Raw genomic sequence first — 7,521 nt, 5'->3', positions numbered from 1 at the left:
GAAAGGTTTCTATGTTATCAAATGTTAGCAAAACTGAAATCCTCAAGAAAAACCCTATTCCCTGAAGGTTGTTGAGTGTTTGTTCTACATACAACCTCAGCTCAAGGGGACAGAAAGAAGGTAATCCCTAAGGAACTTGAAATCAAGGGGAAGTACCTATTGCTACCAAAAGAGACATGTGATTCCTGTGAAGTTTGAATGTATTTAGTGAATCCTGGAATCTTCAGGTCTTTGTTGACAAAAAGAAACCTAAATGAATAAAAGTTCATGGATCCCTGCCTTCTTATCAAGTGACAAACAATACTTGTACCAGGTACAGGGCAGGCTGATGAAACTCAGAGATCACACTAAAGGAAATTATCTAGGAGCCAGTGGGGGACAAACTGGAGGGGGTTTTTTGCGATAGGAGGCTCTAAACTGTCATGCAGAGGCTTCTGATCCACATGCAATGGTGGACAAAGCTTGAATTTCAACCCAAGCTACTTGGCACAGTGTCCATAGTATTGTTACCTGCTACAATGGCTGACAGGGTGCCAGAATTTTATATACTGGCTTCTGAAACATTGAACAGCAGTTCTGACCCTTTTAAAAAGTGAGTGAATACAAATATTTGAAGTGGCTTATAGGAATGCCTATAATAAAGTAGAAAAATAGCAATAAAGCAGGCACAGGAAAACCATAGATACAATATAAGAACAAGACCAGAGGAAGAGCTATGACACAGATATGAATGTCGTGTGGATCTACCCATTTCCTACAATGACCTGCAAATTTGGCCTGAGTTTCCTGCCAGCCAAGACACAAAGGGTAACATGAACACTTCAGACAATGTGTGTGCTTTCCATAAGGAATAGGCATCTCTGTGCTTTTATGGGAGGGTCAGGAGAAGAGGAGGGAGTGAGTTTTCAGGTGTGGATATTTGGTAACTAATTAGTGTTGGAGGTCTCTAAGCTGGCATTATAATAATGATTACTTTCCTTTATATGGCACTAAATACTTTGTAATTTCACATACTTTAATCTGCACAAAAACCCTGTGATGGAAGATTTGAGGAAAAGGTATTATATTATTAAAGAAATAATGTGTCTCTCATTCATGCATCAAGGAATTTTGCCTCAATGTACACACAAAAGTAGAAAATAAGCAGAGATTACTGAGCTAACAAACTAAATGACACCAAGTGTATCACAGAAAAGAGCTCCTCACTCAGAACCTATATCCCCTTACTGAACCTGAAATTCTAACAAGATCAATTTCCTTCCTAAAACCACAGCATATTAAAAGTAACAAAAAAAAGGACTATTACAGAGAGGCAGTCTGAAAGGCCCCAAAACTGGTACATGTGAAAACAGAGGCACTAAAAACAAACAGAAGAGCAGTCAGTGTGAAAACTAAAACCCCTAAATACTCACCAGGTTTATAAGCAGGGGTGTGTCATGGGCTCAGAGTCTTTCTGTCCTGGACCCTAACCCTCCATGAATCACTTCTTCACAGAGCTACCTCGCCCATCTTTCAGTAACTGAAATGTGATCATGATCACTGACTCCCAGCTCTTACAGACTTTCAGTGACCTTCTCACAAGATAAAATCCTTATTTTAAAAGGCCTACAAGTTTCTACAGGTTCTGGCCACAGCTGCCTGCCTCTCCAGCCCAGTCTGGGTGGGCTTCTATACGTTTCCTTCTACCTGGAAGTGTCTCAGTGCTGCCTATCCTGGGCAACCTGAAAGGTTATTTCCCTGGAAAGCCTCATCCAATCCTGGGGTCTAGATTAGGTTTCCCTGTGAACCCTAGCACCCTTGCACTTGAGAGTTGATCACAGTTGCACTTATTATTCTGACTGTTTAATACCTGTTTCCTCCCTCGTACTGTGAGCTCAGGAAGAACAAGGACCTTGTCTGGAATACATGTCGAATAAATACTGGAAAAAAAAAGGTAAGTATGTAATGTCGATACACCTTCCTAGTATATATTTCAATTTCAATTTTACTAAAAGATCTTTTTGAGGAGAGGTAAGCTATTGCTTGCTTTGTTAAAGCAAAAAAAAAATCATCATGGAGTAGAATGCAAGGTCATATAAACTTTATAGCTAAAACACAAGACTTCAAGAATGCTTCAGGCTACATCCCCAGATTTTTCTGGAGGCACTGTGCTTACAATAATACGGAAAAACGGTGTGGTAAAAGATCCCTTTCCCAAAGGATCTGGATAACCAAGGCTTCATTTTACTAGATGAGAATATGTGCATGAAGATGGCTTTGCAAACGATAAGGCTTTGTGCAAATATAATTTCATATTACTGAGAAACCTGTGAAGAGGGGAAACAATTTCGCTCATATACACTGCCAATTACAGGTGAGGCTGGCGCCAGAACCCAGGTCTCCTGAGGCCTGTCCATCCCACTGCTTTTCATTAACACACAGCACCTGCCACCTGGTCCCTGCTGCAAAAGTCCCCTCCCGTCCTCCCTCTGTCAGGTTTATCTGGGGCTGATGCCCTCAGCCAGGCTCAAATACACTAAATTCTGACCAACCAGAATAGAGAAGCGGGTAGAAAAACTAAGCCGAGCATCTCCCGGCATCACAATCCAGAGGCTTTCCGCTCTTCCCGCAGGACTGGGCAGTTCCCTTCCAGGGCTGCAAAGGCGGCCAGCTTCGCTCCCGCCCAAACCCGAGAGGCTCTCCCCCTAGCGGCCACAACGCAGGTCTGCAGCGCGTTCCAGAGACACCGGCACCCCCTTTTCTGAGGGGGTCTTGTGCGCCGGCCGGGCCGCTAAGAGCAAGCAGCATTTAAGGGCCAAGAGAAGCGGGAAAGCTCGGTAGTAACTCAGCAGAGGGAACAGCCCGCGGGAGCCGAAGCCGCGGCCCGGCTTCGTGGTCCCGCAGCGCGGCCTGTTCCTGCCCGCAGAGGTTGGCCAGGGCCGCTGCTGAGGGAACCCGGGACCCCTCTGGGCTTCCGCCGAAGAGGCAGCCGCATTTGCCGCTCCGTGAGCTCGGCCCGCAGCCGCGGTCAGGGAAGCTCCAGCGGGGCCCGCGCACGCCAGGACGCACCTGACCGAGCCGGGGCGCGAAGGACGGCGAGAGGTGGCAGCGCCCCACACGCCCACCCGCGCCGGGACTAGGGCGCTTCAGAGGCGGCGGGAGGAGGACGCCGCCCAGCTGCTTCGGGCTCGCGCGCCGCGGGTGCGCGCGGGTGGGCGTGGGAGACAGGGGCGCTCCTAGCACGCGGCGTGCGCGCGTCTCCTCCCACCCCCCACCACGGGCGCCCTCCCTCTCCAGCCGGCCGGCTCGGCCCGGCGCGCGTCACGAGGGGCGGTCGGGAGGGTGGGGAGAAGGGGGTGGGGCCGCTGGACCGGAGGGGCCCGAGCGGCGGCTGCAGAGCAGTAGCCGGAGCTGGGCGAGGGCGGCTGCGGTCGCGGTGGCGGCGACGGCGGTGGCGGCGGCGGCGGCGGCGGCGGCGGGAGAAGATGGTGGCGCTGGAGGTAGGAGCGTCTGGAGTGGAGCTTTATTCCCAGGCTTGGCACCAACGTTGTCATTAGCGTTGCCTGCTCCCGCGGGCCCGCGGACCCAGCTGTCAAGCAAGGTACCACCGCCAGGGAGGGGTGGGTGAATGGAGGGGGGTCCCCGGCGCTGATGCTGCCTTCGACGGAGCCCCGGTCTTCGCCGAAGGGCGCCCTCGGGCGCGAGAGGGGCTGCAAGGAACAATAGTGCGGATGAGAGGGGACAGCCGGCGACATACAGGGGGAAGTGCCTTTAGCCATCAAGCTAACGGGGCGGGGGAAGGGGCCGTTGAGGATAGGGACGACTGGTGTCCGGTGCGCGCTGAGATGCGGTGCTTTGAGGGCAACGGCGGGCCTGATAGTCATGGCAGGAGTGAGTGAGTGTGTGTGTGCGTGCGTGCGTGCGTGTGTGTGTGTGTAAGTAAAAGGTAGAGCCAAAGGGATGAGGATGGCGGACCGAAGGTGTTGGGGGATGACATTTCCAGGAATCCCCGCTAGGATCCCTCAGCTCTCTCGGCTGCCTCTCCGGGAGAAAGAGTGTGTTGATGGTAAGGATCAAGTGTGCAGGATGCACTTGGTGTGTGAGTGTGGAGGGAGGCAGTGGGGTGGGTGCGGATTTGTAAAATCCCATGTGTGTGAATCTGTGTATGTGTGTGTGTGCTGGTGTGATTGTATCCACTCTCCCCAAACTGCTCTCCAGACCCAGAGATCTGCTGGTGCCCTGACTTGCTGTCACCCGCTGACTGTGGGACAGTGTTCGTTATTCCTACCCTGCAACTCTGAGTTCAGCCTCTGTTCTGCTTCTGCCTGTGGATGGCTGGGTGTAGGGATTCTCACTTTCTCTCACTTCCCCCTTTTTTCACATGTCTCTTGACATGGGGATGTGGAAGTGTGCATGTGGCTTTGGGCACATGGCAGGGAAATAGGATAATGGTTACCGTTTCTGGGCTTACTGGTGTCCAGGTTTTGAAGGGACCTTCCATCCTGTGATACTTCTCTCCTCAGCCTCTTTTCCGTCGGGGGTCTTAGATGCCCTGACTCTGCAGTTTCTATTGTTTATCTCTTGTCTGACCTGAAGGAGAAGGGTCTTTAACGGCCACATCCCTCTCTCTGCCCCCACAACTTTGAATGTCAGCCAGACCTTCTCCTTCCACATTTAAACACTGGAAATCTTATGGCTGAAGAATATGATCTTCATGTTGGTTCTGGTAGAATGAACTCTGGAGGTGTGTATAAGAGATGGGGGCCAGTATTTGAAAGAAGAAAAGGATCGTACTGAGAAATGTTTGGTACCCTCCTTGGTCAGCGTCATGCAAGCAGGGCGTTTTCCTTAGGAAAAGGGACACTTTATTTCTCCTGTGGTGATATCGACTCTTCCAGCTTTCACAATGGCCAGGTGGTGCCCTGTCTCGTTTGGAAACTGAAATCCCTCAAGACCCGTGGTGATGGGGTCCCAGATCAGTGAGTCTGCTTTCCAAGCCAATGTAGCCTGCTCATAGAGAATCTGGAAAATGTCAGGCTGGCAATAAGTCACCCAGTGGGAGCTGGGACACAGAACTGCATCCCGAGTCTATAGCTGTTTAATTGTCTCTGCGTGATAAAGATAGGCTTGTGTAGGGCTGGGGAGAGAGGGAGGGGAAGGGAGATAGCATATTCATATGTGTGTCCACTGCAGTTTGACTCCTCAGCTCCTGTGTTCTTCCTACGGTATGTATAGGAATGAAGGCACCTTTACACTTAATATCTTGATATGTCTTTATTGAAATGTTATGAGACTAGATCAACCTGCTTTAAACCTGTTTTAAAGTCGTAACACCTTAAATTCTACTGCATTGCTGTCAGAATCCAAACTGGCCGCCCTGGTCCTCTTGAAAAGCCAGTAGCAATCATAGCTACACAAGTAAGTATACAACACGCTGGCATTAGAGGTTTCTTTCTCTTTTAAAAATTTTTGTTTTGTTTTGGCAGAGGTTGTATTGAAAATAATAGAGTTAGGATTGTCCACATATATGTTTTTTTTCTTACCATTTATCTTCTCTTAATTAATGGTGATCTGTAGACCAGTTTCCCTTGAAGCTGTGAACATTAAATTTCCCCATGTCCTTCAAGTCAAGCCTTCTAAAATTTTAATGTGAGGTTGTTGGATTGCATCCAAGATTTAAGGATAGATTTATAAAAATGAATTTTGAATCTTAGTTCCTTACTCTTTTAATTCTGCCAATTTCTTTCTGAGAAAAGTATTTTGGAATGTAAAAGGCATTCTAAGAGGTTTTGGCTTTTAAAAAAAAAAGTTGTCATCTTTGTATTTGCAAGTAAAATCCAGAGATGTAAATGTCTTGCAAGAAAGTTTAAGAATATTAGAAATTACCAAGGTAAATAAACTGTTTAGAAAAAGAATAATTGTTCAGTAGCGCAATTGATGACTCAGGAATGAATGATTTCCTTTCCAGTATAACTGTGATAATTTTTAAAATGCAATACCTAACTTTCTAAAGATTGGACTGTTAAGGTTAATGATACAATTTGAATCCTGTAATTCAGTTTGTACCTTGTACCTGTAACAAGCCATTGTTTTACATGGATGCATTTTCTTCACTTAAAGGAGTATTAATTCTTTTCTTTCCCATTATTGGTCTCTTAATTTGTTTTTTGGAAGACTTGGGAATAAAAGACATTTGAAAAATGACCCATGGGGCCAAAATAAATAAATAGCAGTATCATGGGGAGGTGGGACTTCTATCCTACAAGATGGGAAGAGTAACTGTTAAAGCTGAGAGCATTTCAAGCAGTAAAATTCAAAGTTAACCCTTTGGGTTGCAATCATTAGTTTACAAATATTTGTTAGTTGTCTACTACATCTTAGACCCTGTATGCCTTTGGATAGGGTTTGGGAAATGTTATGAGGGCTGGAGATTTGAAGACTAAGGAGACATAGATCCTGCCCAGAGGAAGTTCATGGCTTGGAGGGAGAGACAGGGCATGCATGTAACTAACTGAAGAGTGGTGGAAAATGGTTAAGTGCTGGAAAAGCAATATGCTTGCAGAGCTATAGGAGTTCACAGGATACAGCAATGACTTCAAAAGGAAGAATCAAGAAAGAGTCTATGGAATAGGGAGCCTTTGAGCTAAGATGTGCATAGGTGGAATTTCGGCTGCCAGGGGAGGAAGGGTATATTTGAGGGGGAAACAGCATAGCAAAAGCCTGGTGGTGGGAAGTGTGTGTCCATACAGGGAACGGAATGGTGTGTTTGTGTCCATTATTTCTCAATAAAGCTAGGAGGGGAAAATGAATGGTATACTTTGGCTGGAGTGCAGGAGATGCCCAGAGATGTAAAGAGAAAGAAGGTAAGAAAGATAGGGTCATTCACGGTTGTGGAGCAACTTTTGTAGGGATTTTATTTAGTAACTACCAGGGAGCCTTGGAAGGTTTCTGAGGAGGAGGGTTGACAGGACCAGAACTGTGCTTTGGAAAGGGTGATAATCTTGTAGCATTGTGTTGGATGTAATGCAGTGAGGAGAGACTGGCAGTAGGGAGACCAGTTAGACTTTATTGTCATACTAGGGGTAAGAGGAAATGAGGCAGTGGGAGTGAAGAGGAGAGGGCGGACTCAAGAGAAAGGATACAGGAATAATCTGAACACGGAGCAGGGAAGTCAAAGGTCATCGTCAGGCTCAGCCAACAGAATGATTATGTCATTGTCAGGAAGGAGCTTGAGGAGAGAATGAGGAAGAGGGGGAAAAAGAAGTTTCATTTTTAGGCATGAGAGTTTTGTCCAAATGAACAAACTACAATACCGATGTAGGTCTTCGAGAAAGGTTAGAGCTATGAAGAGAGATTTGTAAGTCATCTACTTAAGAGCAATTTTCATGTCTCAGAGATGGCCAGTAAAGAAAATGGAGCACAAAGAGGCAAAGGATAAGGGTAGGATCCTTGGGAGGTAGTCTTTGCATTGGAGGGGAAAAGAGAAAAAAGAGGATCTGAACAAGGGGCAGTTGTAGAAATGTCGTGGCAGTAGTTTGGTGT

At 47.2% G+C, this 7,521-nt stretch overlaps 1 protein-coding gene across 3 annotated transcripts in view; it reads left to right on the top strand.

Annotated features, from left to right (window-relative positions):
- Positions 1-3,344: 3,344 nt before the first annotated feature.
- APBA1 (amyloid beta precursor protein binding family A member 1) overlaps positions 3,345-7,521 on the top strand; it is a 210,192-nt gene continuing 206,015 nt past the window's right edge. For 2 of the 3 annotated variants that reach the window (XM_074361665.1, XM_010952751.3), the window contains exon 1: positions 3,357-3,580. The gene's annotated coding sequence lies outside the window, so the exon portion shown is untranslated. Of the gene's footprint in view, positions 3,581-7,521 lie in introns of all 3 variants that reach the window. The other variant, XM_074361664.1, reaches the window with a different exon arrangement.

Source organism: Camelus bactrianus, chromosome 4, assembly GCF_048773025.1.
Source record: "Camelus bactrianus isolate YW-2024 breed Bactrian camel chromosome 4, ASM4877302v1, whole genome shotgun sequence".
In the NCBI taxonomy this organism is placed as follows: Eukaryota; Metazoa; Chordata; class Mammalia; order Artiodactyla; family Camelidae; genus Camelus; species Camelus bactrianus.
This window is presented reverse-complemented; position numbering and strand designations above follow the sequence as displayed.